Here is a 13403-nt window from a genome sequence, read left to right on the forward strand (position 1 = left end):
CTGTTGGTCTCCCTGTGGGGTTGCCACCCTTTCAGTTCCTTCAATCCTTGCCCTAACTCTTACATAGGCATCCTAGACCTCACTCCATGCTTGGTAGTGGGTATCTGCATCTATCTCAGTCAGCTACTGGGTAGAGCCTCTCAGAGGACAACCATGTTAGGCTCATGTCTGCCAGCACAGCTTAGCATTAGACATAGTGTCAGGAACTGATGTCAATCAGCCCATGGAATGGATCTCAAGTTGGGTCAGTCACTGATCAGCCCTTCCTTCAGTGTTTGCTCCATTTATATTCCTGCATTTCTTTTAGACGAGCAATTTTGGGTCAAAAGTTGTGTAGGTGGGTTGGTGTTCCCATCTTGCCACTGGGGGTCCTTTCTGATTACTGGAGTTGGTCTCTTCAGGACCCATATACCCCCTGTTAAGCCTGTTGCCTAAGGACACCCGCATTGAATCCTGGGAGCCTCCTCTATCCCAGGTCTCTGGAACTACTTAGAGAGCCCCTGACCCCATCCTCTTCATATTTTCATTCATTCTCATGGTCCTGTGGGTCTATTCCCTTGTCTCTCCCCATACCTGATTCAGCCCCCTATTTCCTTCTCGTTCCCTTCTCCCACACAGGTCTCTCTCCCTTCCTCTGCCCTCTATGACTGTTTTGTTCCCCCTTCTAGGTGGGATTTAAATATTAATTTGTTTAATTTCTTTGAATCTGTGGGGCATATCATGGATATTCTGTACTTTTTGGCTTATATACAGCTTTAAGCGAGTACATACTAGGCATGTCCTTTTGGGTCTACGTTACCTCACTCAGGATGGTATTTTCTAGTTCCATTGCATTGCCCGCAAAATTCAAGATGGCTGTGTTTTTAATAGCCGTATAGTACCATTGAGTAAATGAAACACATTTTCTGTATCTGTGGGGCGGCGGGAAGTGACCTGATTCCTGGTCTAGACGGATTGAATCCCGGGAGGGGGGCACCCTAAAAGGGACAGCAGGCCTTCCAGATCAGTGTGTTACTAGTTGCAGCCCCCCCCCAAACCCCTGTAGAGAGGTTAGAGACAGACCAGTCACATAGAGCAATGCCCCAAGGCCCTCCTCCACAGGTGAGGACATGACAACAGGTCATGTAGGCTCAAGACAGATCAGTCATAAAAACAGGACCACGCCCCAGAATATGTAGATGAGGTCTGATCCATCCAAAAAACTATTTAACTGTCCTGTTCAAAATTAAAAGTGCGCAGGTATTATTCCATTGTCTGAAAGCTTCTGTCTTAAGAGCTGTAACACTGCCTCTTGGGGAAAAGATCTGTTTTCGCAAAATCACTCCCCTGCAGCCCTCACTGGCTAGTCAGTCTTCTGCTGGCTCAGCGCAGTGAGCAACCCAAGCTGCCGGCAGCAGGAATGGAGGTGGGGCAGGGCCTGCAGCTGGGGGCTGTGGAAGCAATCCCCTCTCCCTAAGGAGAGTTCTCTCTCTCCTCACCTGAACCCACACACCTAGCTCTTCATGGCCAGAGATTGCCCTGATGAGCCCTCCAGGGGCCAGAGCCCTACATGTATCCATTCTTCTGTTGAGAGACATCTGAATTGGTTCCAGTATTTGGCTATTTTGGAAAGGGCTGCTATGAACATAATGGATACCAGGTATTTGTGGCGTGGCAGAGCATCTTTTGGGTTCATGCCCAGGAGTTGTATGGCTGGGACTTCAGGTAGAAGGAACCCCCAGATTGATTTCCAGAGTCATTGTATGAATTTGTTGTGATCTCACCGGGAATGAAGGAGTGTTCCCATTTCTACACATCCTCTCCAGTACCTGCCGTCACTTGAGTTTTTGATCCTAGCCACTCTGATTGGTGCAAGGTGATCTGCATTGCTCTGATGACTGATGATGTTACTCATATAAGCGCTTGTTGGCCGTTCAAGATTTCTCTAATGAGAATTTTCTGTTTAACTTTGTACCTCATTTTTAAAATTGGGATTTTTTTTTGGACTATATAACTTCTTTATATATTTTGGATATTAGCCCACTATTCGATATAAGGTTAGCAAAGATATTTTCCTAATCTGTAGGCTGCCATTTTATCCAGTTGACAGTGTCCTTTGTATTATAGAAGCTTTTCAGTTTCATGAGGTCCCACTTATCAATTGTTAATATTAGAGCCTGAACCGTTGGTGCTCTATTTAGGAAATTTTCTAGTGTGCCAATGGGTTCAAAACTAGTTCCCACTTTCTCTAGTTTCTATTTGAATCAATGTAACTGGGTTTAATGTTGAGGTCCTTGATCCATTTGGACTTGAGCTTTGTGAAGGGTGAGAAATATAGATCAATTTGCATTCTTCTATATGTAGATCACCAGCATCATTTGGTAAAGATGTGTTCTTTATTCCACTGTATGGTTTTGGTTTCTTTGTCAAAAACTAGAGTAGATATGTGGGTTTTTTTCTGGGTACTGATTCTATTCCATTGATTAAGCTGTCAATCTCTGTATTAACACCATGAAGTTTTTTATCACTATTTCTGTGTAGAAGAGCTTAAGGTCAGGGATGGTGATTCCTCCAAAAGGACTTTTATTCAGGATTGTTTTGGTTATCCTGGGTTTTGGGGTTTTCTGTATGAAGTTGACAATAGCTTTTTCAAGGCCTGTAAAAAGATTCTGTTGAAATTTTAATGGAAATTGCATTGAATCTGTAGATTGCTTTTGGCAAGATTGCCATTTTCCTTGCTAATCCTACTGATCCATGAGCATGGGAGATCTTTTCATCCTCTGCGACTTCTTCGATTTGTTTCTTCAGGGCAGCAAACTTCTTGTCAAACAGGTCTTTCACATACTTGCTTAGAGTTACACCAAGATATTTAAATCATTTGCGGATATTGTGAAGGGGGAGGATGTCCCCCTAATTTCTTTCTTAGACTATGGATCATTTATATAAATGAGAACATAGCCAAGGCTGAATTTGACCAGGCTTTAAGATGGGAAGATTGCATGAGTACTGAGCTTCAGGGGAAAGGTAGCGAGCAGAGTGCAGGCTGGCGAGAGTGTGCCCCCAGATAGCTGTGAAAATTTGGGATTGCTGAGTGGGTTCTGCAGCAGCCAGCTGTGGGATAACTCGGAATGCAAAATAACAGGGAGAAGTTGGGCAGAAGCCACATGGGGTTAACCATGGGTGTGGGGAGACCTCTGGATGCAGAGAGAAGCCGGCGATAGCTGGTTTGTAATTATTACACACAACACCTTGACTTCTCCTTTTCAATTTGTATTTCCTTGATCTCCTTTTCGTGTCTTATTGCTCTAGCTAGAACTTAAAGTGCTATATTAAATAGATAGGGAACGATTGGGAAGTCTCGTCCCAGATTTAGGAAGATTGCTTCAAGTTTTTTATTTAATTTAATATTGACTTGCTGTGTATTGCTTTTATTGTGTTATGGTTTGTGCCTTGAATTCATAATTTCTCAAAGCCTTTTAACCTGAAGGTGTGTTGTATTTAGTCAAAGGCCTTTTCAGCATTTACTGAGACGATCATGTGACTTTTTTGAGTTTGTTTCTGTAGTGCATTGTGTTGATGGAATTTCATACATAGAACAGTGATGAAGCCTGATTGATCATGGTGAATGATGGTCTTGATGTGTTCTTCGATTTGGTTTGCAAGATTTCAGTATTTTTACTTAGATGTTCATACACGAAACTGGTCTGAAATTCTCTTTGTTCATTCTTGTGGTTTAAGTATCTGGGTAACTGTGGCCTCATAGAATGCGTTAAGTAATGTTCCTTCTGTTTCTATTTTGTGGAATGGTTAAGGTTATTAGGTCCTCTTCGAAAGTCTGGTAGAATTCTACACTAAAACCATCCAAATTCCGGGATTTTATTTTTTTTTAATTTGGAGGTTTTTAATTACTGCTTATATTTCCTTAGGGATTTTGGGACTGTTTACCTGATCTTCATTGTAACTTTGGTACATGATATCTCTCTAGAAAGTCATCTATTTCCTGTATATTTTCCAATTTTGTTGAGTATGGGCTTTTGAAGTATGACTTGCTGATTTTTTTGAATTTCCTAAGTTTCTGCTGTTAGGCCTCTGCTTTCCTTTCTGATTTTGTTAATTTGGATACTGTCTCTGTGTCTTTAATTGGTTTCGCTAAGGGTTTGTCTATCTTGTTGATTTTCTCAAAGCACCAGCACTTGGTTTTGTTGATTCATTGTCTTGTTCACTTAGTTTCATATTGGATGTTTTCAACCCCGAGTTTTACTATTTCCTGTCCCCTCTTGGGTCTCTTTGCTTTGTTATGTTCTAGAGTTTTGAGGCATGATGTAAAGTTGCTAATATGAGAGCTCTCCAATTTCTTCCTGAAGGCACTTAGTGTTATAAATTTTCCTCTTAACACTGGTTTCATTGTGTCACATAAGTTTAAATATGTTTTACCTTCATTTTCCTTCAATTCTGGAATATCTTTAATTTCTTTATCTCTTCCCTGACCAAGTAAGTTATCATTGAGTGGAAAGTTGTTCAGTTTCCATGAATAAATAGGCTTTCTGTTGAAGTTCAACCTTACTTTCTGGTGATCTGCTAGAATGCAAGGGGGTAGTTTCAATCTTCTGTATCTGTGATTTTTGTTTTTGGTCTATTTTGGAGAAGTTTCTGTGAGTTGCTGAGAAGCATGTATATTCTTTTGTTTGGGGTCATATGTTCTTCAGGTATTTGTTAAATCCACTTGTTTTAGAACTTTTGTTAATTTGAGTTTAGTCTGTTTCGTCTATCACTTGCCCATTTGTAAGAGTGGGGTGTTGCAGTCTCTCGCTATTATTTTGTGAGTTTCAATGTGTATTTTGAGCTTTAATATAGTTTCTTTGGTTAATATGAATCCTCTTGCATTTGGGACATAGATGTTCAAACTTCATCGTGGTGGAAATTTACTTTGATGAGTATGAAGTGTCCTTTCACATCTCTTTTGATTACTTTGGGTCAAAGTCTATTTTATTAGATATTAGCATGGCTACTCCAGCCTGCTCTTATGGACTATTTGCCTGGAAATCCTTTTTGTAGTCCTTTGCTCTGAGTCAGTGTCTACTTTTGTTGCTGTGTTTCTTGTATGTAGAAGGATGATGGATTATGTTCATGTATCCCGTCTCTTAGTCTGTGCCATTTTATTTGTAAAGTGAGTCCGTTGATGTTGAGAAATATTCATGACCAATGATTCTTACTTTTTATTTTTGTTTTTGAAGGTGGACTATGTGTGATACTTTTTTTTTAGGGTTTGTTGTGAGATGATTAATTTCTTGTGTTTTCTTGGGTGTAGTTACCCTCCTTGTGTTGGAATTTTTCTTCTAGTATCCTTTGTAAGACTGGATTAGTAGATAGATATTATTTAAATTTGGTTTGTCATGGAATATCTTGGCTTCTCCATTTATGGTGATTGAGAGTTTTGCTGGTTATAGTATTCTGGGCAGGCATCTGTGGTCTCATAGGGTCTGAAAAATATATGTCCAGGATCATCTGACTTTTAGAGTCTTTGTTGAAAAGTCAGGCATAATTCTGATAGGTCTCCCCTTTTTGTTATTTGTCCCTTTTCCCTTCAGCTTTCAATATTCTTTCTTTCTTCTGTAAATTTAGTATTTTGACTATTATGTGGCAGGAAGATTTTTTTTTCTGGATCAATCTACTTGGTGTTTTATTGGCTTCTTGTACATTTATGGCCCTCTCTTTCTTCAGATTAGGGAAGTTTTCTTCTATAGTTTTGTTGAAGAAGGTGAACAGCGAATCTTCTTCCTCTCCTATTATTCTTAGGTTTGGTCTTTTTATTGTATCCTGAATTTCCCAGATGTTTTGGGTTAGGAACTTTTACACTTGACATTTTCTTTGACCACTGTAACAATTTCTTCCTTAGTATCGTTTATGTCTGAGATTCTCTCTTTTGTCTCTTATTCTGTTGGAATACTTGTGTCCATAAATCCTGTTCTCTTTCCTAGGTTTTCCATCTCTGGAGTTGCCTGAATTTGTGTTTTTGTTTTTGTTTTTGTTTTTTTGGTTCTATTTCAGCTATTAGGTTTTGAACTGTTTTGTTCATTATCTTCATGTCTTTGATAGTATTTTCCTGTATTTCTTTATCTATTTGTTTCCTCTTTTAGAATTTCATCTGTTTAATGTGTTTTCCTGTATTTCTTCAAGGGAAATAAATATTTTATTCTATTTAGAGGCTTCTATCATTTTCATGAGATGGGATTTAAGGTCAGAATCTTACTCTTGAGTTGTATTAGGATACCCAGGGCTTGCTGTAATAGGAGAGGTGGGTTTTCATGGTGCCATATTGCATTGGTTTCTGGTGTTTACATTCTGTGCTTGCCTTTCACCATTTTTTTGTGTCTGGTTTTAGTTGGCCTAGATTTCCCTTAGTGGAGCAGGCCTCCCAGGTGGCAGGTGGAGTTTTGTGTCTCAGGTTAAAGAAAGCCTCCTGAGAGGCAGGCAGAGTTGTTTTTCTATTTTGAACAAGTTATCCTGTGTCCCTGGTTAGAGCAGCCCTCCTGAGACACAGGCAGGGCTGCAGGGCTGGGATGGTTGGTAAGCAGTGCAATCTGCTGCTGAGTGCAGTGGAAGTATGGACTGCTCATCAGCTGATTTTAAACAGTGTCATTATTTGAGAATATCAGGATGATCAATATGGCTTACATTGAGGTAGAAAGGATGAATCTTTTGTTTGTTTATCTCATACACATGTTGGAGTTTGGAACTTTTTCAAATTTTCAAAACACACATGCGTCATCAAAATACCAGACAAAGCCGCACCGTATTGGGAGTCAAACTCCCAAGAGGAGTAGATAGTTTTGTATTAGTTTCCTTCTGTTGCTAAAAGCAATTTGCACAAATCTGCTGAGAGGGTATTGGTAATTGATAATGGTTGAGAATGTTTTCTTTAAAGCTGTGGCCCATGGTAGGTGGACCACTTTCCAGAAGAAGGCCACACATCTAAAAGTATATGAACAGAAGACATTGGACTTAATGAGTTTATAACAACCACCACCACCACCACAACAACAACAACAAAGGAGGAAACAATTTTTGCTGGGTCAGGAAGATAGTTTTATCTGTGAGAAATTTGGGGAAGAAGATGGATGTGACCAAAATACATTATACACAACTCTCAAAGCAGTTAGAAAAAAAGAAGATGAATGATTAGAAAAACGTCATATCAAAATATGTGCAAGGTAAGTCTGAGGGGCATCAGTGAGCACACAGAAAATAAGAAAAATGAAAGGAAACAGTCCTCAATTATTGGGAAGCTTTATTACTTGAAAAGCTTCATCTTCTGGCCCCATTCTTCAACCGAGACGGTCCTGTGTTTAGCAATTTCACACTTTTCCTTAGAAAGTAGAGTTACAGCTATAGAGGAGGTCACAGCTGAAAAATCACCTTCAATATTGCCTGGACTAACCTCACTTTCCATGAACTCAATTGCAGTCCAACTTTCTCAAAAATTTTAGCAATGTTGTACAGTTACTTGCTGCCAAAGGTAGAATTTAGCCTAAAATGTCCTGATTTAAAGTTCATTATTCTCCCACATTCACATCCAAAGGTTCTTTTTTTTTCTCCTGTTGGAAAATAGTATTTCCTTTCCTTAGGAAATACAGTGTTTTTTTTAATAAAACATTTCTCTGTCACCTTTCTTTTCCAGATGTGTTGTAGAACAGCCATCTTTCTTATACAGGGCAGCTACTGTTAGACTTAGGCTCAATTCCATGGCACAATCTCAATGTTTTGTAACTTATCTTCTGTAAATCTGTCACTCTAGGTCTTGGAACAGAATCAAACATTTATGCTACTGCCTTTGCTTCTCAGGAGAAAGATGTTATAAGACCTTTTCATAAAAAGGGTAAATGTTATTGTGTTGCATATGCAAAGACAAACTCATGGGAAGTGTAACCTAAATTGAAGCCAAGGGTTACTGGGGCTCCCCCTCTTGTACGTATGGGCTTTGTGATTTTCTAAATGTCTTAGAGATTCTTGGCATTAGTATTCAAACTTGAGAAATAACAGCACCATTCTTCTTGACTCATGGGTCAGTATGAATAAAATAAAATATAATAATAATGAAAAGGGTTTTAAAAATAGTTCACAGCTTATTTATCAGAAACTGGCTTTGTGTTTGTTTCTGTGATAAAGATAGATTCTGCACATGGCAGAAGAGTGATCTATTATTGAGTTGAACTCAGCTCATTCACACCTGATGTATGGCAACCAAGACACGAATCATGGAATTCCTTTTTTTTTTTCTATGATTCTGTCTGTTGTATAAATGCCACGCTGGAACCTGCTTGTCCAGTCAGACCCCTGAAAACCCATACCTTTTAATAACCTAGGAAGATGAAGACCCAGGTGTGTACTTCTCTGTGCAGAATGAAATGTTGAGAATTCAAAGCACTATTTTAAAATAACTTGACAGCATCATTATGAAGTTACTGTTATTACACACATTTTCAAGAGGATGGACTTAGGCATTATGGCTTTACAGACTTTGCTATTTTTCCAGTCTTCCCTGGTCCTGTATTGAATAGCACTTATATCATAACGAATTACTACATATATTATCAAGAGAGAGAAGTAAGAGTCAGGAGTTGCTTTTGCCTTTAGATTTTATGAGATTTTTCATTTCAGTATTATATTCAACACATTTCTTAGTTCAAGGGATAGAACAGAATCAGCCGAGATGCCCACCAACAGATATAGTAGATAAATGAAACTGTGGTGCCTACATACAATGGAATTATGTTGAACTGCAAAGAAAAATGACAGTTGAAAGTACATAGATGGTATTGAAAAATCCTATGTTAAGTAAGGTAACCTGAGCTCAGGAAGACAAGTAGAGTATATTTATTCTTATATATATCTCCTAGCTTCTAACTGCTGAATACACGTGCCCAGATGAGGTGAACATAGGTAATGACTAGTGCACTAGAAGTGGGTCTATGGAGATAGAAAAAGGGTAGCTTTAAGGGAGGAGAGTGAGAGGGCAGTAGAACAAAATCAAAGGGGAGTACTGGTGGCAAAATGTATCCAACATTCATTGAAGCAATGAACAGGTGATAGGAAGATGATAGAGTGGAAGGGGAGTCAGTCAAAATAAAGTTTCAATGGAAGCTTCTATGGAAATCTGTTACTGTGTAAGCTAATTTAAAAAAGAGCTAAAAATAATTGTTGCATGAATACTATTAGGGGTTTTAGACAAACAAAACCAAGAGACCAGTGGAAATGTGAATTGCAATGATTTGAAAAAAATCAAAACAAAAAGCAAAGTAAGAGAACAAATGAGAGAAGAAATGGTTTTTTTTTTCAATTGTTCTAGGCTCCAGTAAACCTGTACTTTTCATCAATATGTCAGTACTGTCACCATTCCCAGTGCTTGACATTTTAATGAGGGCTTAAATATGGCATGGCATATTGGTTATCCAACTCCACTTTTTTGCCATTCATAAATAGAATTGAGTTCATTCATTAGCTTGTAGAAATAATAGACTTTCACTTAAGGCAAAATGAAATAGAAAGTGTGAGGACTATAATGCTATGGGACAAATCTACACTAAATATCAATTCCTGGAGCTCCCAGGAGGCTTAGCTACCTCCCTCACAGCCAGGCATGGAGAACTGGCTGATGTCTTTCTCCCATGAGTAGGATCATCTTCTGTCACATTTGCAGTATGACTTTTTGGTATTTTATGACTAATAACCACAGGAGGACTTGACATTTCATACAAGCCTTTCATTCTGGAACTGAGGTGTGGTTTCATTGAACTTTTCTCTTTTACTTTTTGGTGTATTTTATAAATTTTCTAGAGAGGGAGAAATAAATTTATAGGCTGTAAAAAAAATCCGAGTTACTACTTGGTTTGAAAAATAAACAGAATTAAAGAATACTTGCATATGAAGAATTATATCTTTGTATTCCATAATTAGAAGTGACTAAGATATAATAAAATCACTGTGTCACAATGCAGACATATTAATGTCATGGTATAAAAAACCATGAATACATGGCTGTGATCCTTAGCTTTCTTATCTTGACACATTCTGCAACCCAAAATCATATAGGAAGAATGTCACAATGAGAGCTTATCTACTCTGCATTGGCCTATGGTCATGTCTGTGGAGACTTGTCTCAACTGATGTGATCCTGCCTGCCATGCCCTCTTCAGGGAGCTGTGGAATGCATAAGAGGAGAGAAAGTGAGCTGAGTTCTAAGCCACATAAGCATACACACACTCCTTTGCTCTGCTCTTGACTGTGGTGTGATCTGATTAGGTTTTCGAAGTTCCTTCTGCCTTGACTTCCTTGCAATGGCCACTGAACATGTAATTGTGGGCTAAAATAAAGCTTTTCTACCCTAAGTCGCCCTTCTCAGAAAAGAAACTAGGACAATGGCTAATAAGCTAAAAGAGCAAAATATTTTCTGGTATGAAGTAGAGTACAAATGAAAAGGAAGAAAGGACATAAGTTCTCATTAGAGCCTTATCTGATGGTTAGATATTTTAAACTATATTCACAAGTTTCTAAAATAGTTCTAAAAATTTAGTAGATAGACCCTTGCACATATTGCTTAAACATAACACTTCATATTTTCCAACTCTTTATAATTGTATGGAGTCTAATTAAATAACATATTAAATATACCGTACATCCTACTTATCTCTATGCCTTATGAATAATTAAAAATGCTGTATCCTGGTTGAAGAATGAGAATAATGTTAGAGCAAATCTAGGCTAAGAACGCAGAGATTCTCCACCAGTGATTCTACGTCGTATCATACTGCATCAGTTCAAGCGGAACACTGGATGCAGAGGCAGTCACCAGGAAAATGTATTCACTTAGTACATTTCAGCTACCTGTGCCAAAGTTTGATTAAAATGACTGTAGAATCCCTGAAGTTAGTGATGGCTTTTGATTGCAGGGACTTGCCACCAGCTGTACCCTGAGTGTGAGGACCAGTGGCCAGCTCTGCGGGAGCTCTAACCCACTGATGAGTATGCTACTATAATCTCAGCACTTCCTTCATTTCCCCACCTCTGCAGCTAGAAGTTGGCAGAATGTGGATGCGATATCCAACTGTTAATATACACGACATGAAGCATTTGCTGAAAATTATTTGGTGTCCTAGGGCTCCACTCTCACATCATATTTCATGAAAAGGGAATAAGAAGTAATTCCTTTGTGTTTGAATTTGACAGCTGAAGGTCACGTTTCAACACTTAATTTTAGTTGAGAAATACCAAACCTTTGAAAACTAATAAAGAAGCAGGAAAATTAAGCAAAGGTCCAGACGGTCACCTTTATGTGTTAACTAGCCCTGTAAAGAAGTAAACAGAGAAGATAGGAGAGCAGGCACTCACAAGGTTTCTGAAAGTAAGAGTTCACTTCCTTCATCTTCCCTGTATTTCCTGAAGTAGAAAAATAAGTGTTTGTCATTACAGTCCCCTGGTGGGGATGCTACGGGGAAAACAAAGTGGAGAAAAATGACAAGGGAAGCATTGTCACTGGGGGGAAAAAGGCAATGATTTTAATATCAGAAGCCAAAGAATTCATCCTGTAAAAGAGCTGATGAATGTCTGCATTGTTTATGTTGATATCACGTCTTTGAGGTGTTCAACATGTTCATGAGGCAGAGCACCAATTTAGGATTTAATACTTAAATTAAATGATACGAATAGGCAGCCGATGACTCGCCTATTCTGTGAGAGTTTAATGTCTAGGGAAGTGGTGCGATCTGTCATCTTTCTGCACTATTAAACATCATGACGTCCTTTCATGGAAATGAGTACTTACACACTGAAGCATCTAAAAAGCAAGTTCATGTTCAGTCAGCTTCGGGAGAGCAATCACTTCAAATTCACATTGTTTTGCTCACTGTAATTTATACAGCAGCTTGATAAATATAAGGCTAGAAACTTTTGTGGGTGGGGACAGGGAGTAAAGAAGGAGGGAAGCTGTGGTGAGGATATAAGGTATGAAGAAGAATAAAGAAACATTTTTCTTTTTGATTACTTAAAAATAGAATAACTGCTGTGGTTAATCTTTAACATACTTTCCAAATTTAAGAATACCGTGTTTGCCTAATAATGCTGTACAATCTTAATCATACCCAGTTTAAAATACAAAAACTTTGAGAAATTATAATTTATAAGTTTTTAATGCTTGTTTTCAAACACAAACACACACACACACACACAAACACACACACACACACACAAATGTAGTGTTCTCTATTTAAAGCCATAGCATTCTTCCAAGAAAAAATTCTTGTGCCTGTGAAGTAACTCCTTTCAGTTAATGTCCAATTGATGTGTTCCAATGTTAGTCTTTAATGTAGCAAATCAAGGTTATAGTTCAAGTGTCAAAGAGCTTCACAAATCTCCACTGAATTCTTTCTCTCTAACATTGGAATAATTTACACTAAAATTAACATCTAAGTTAATTTATTTTCTTATATTTCCTATTACATTGATATGTTAATTTATTTTACTCCAGTTAATATATTCCTTATGGGACATAATTACTCAGTTTCATGTATGGTGTTGAGAAATTTAAGGATCTGGCTACTGGGAGATTGAGTATGCTCTAATGAGTATATGGGCAACAAAAATTGTACTTGGTGTATTTTTTTTATCTTTTGTGGGGAGGTTGTAAGAGTGGGAGCAAGGAGAAACAATGAGTTTGGGGTATATGGTATGAAATTTCCAAACAATGAATAAAAATATTGTGTTGGGGAAAAAGAAGAAATTTTAAAAATTCTCATGTGCTACATACATCAGCATACATGTCCTTGTTTCCTCTTAATATCTCTATCTCTTATCTCTCTTCCTCTCTCACAAGCACATATACATATGTACGTGCACACACACACACACACACACACATCAGAAGACATTATACTGCTCACTAAGATCTTCAAGATTCAGCTGTACCACTCTCAGGCATACTCACAGGATTGTATATAGCACTATAGACACACTTGCTCGACAGTCTTTAGTGCTGCTTTATTCCTAATAGCCAGAAACTGGAAACATCCTAGATGTCTAACAACTAAAAAGTTAATTGTAAATCATATTACATTTACACTAGAATATTATTCGGCAGTTAATAAATTGAGTCATAAAATTTGAGCATAAATAAATGGTACTCTTACACAAAAAAGTCATCCTGAGTGAAGAACTCAAACTCAGAAACACAAATGCTACATAATTATTTTATTTGTAGACACTAGATTTTTAAGCCTTCAGCATGCATGCTATAATTCCTGTAACCACAGAAATCATGCAAGAGGCTATGGAGGAAGAAAGGCTCTCCATGGAAGAGGAGATAGAATATATTGTTGTGGAACAGACCAGAACAGTACAGTGGGAACTGGAGGTGATTAAATGGGAAGGGAGGA

Source organism: Rattus rattus, chromosome 18 (assembly GCF_011064425.1).
Source record: "Rattus rattus isolate New Zealand chromosome 18, Rrattus_CSIRO_v1, whole genome shotgun sequence".
Classification (NCBI taxonomy): Eukaryota; Metazoa; Chordata; class Mammalia; order Rodentia; family Muridae; genus Rattus; species Rattus rattus.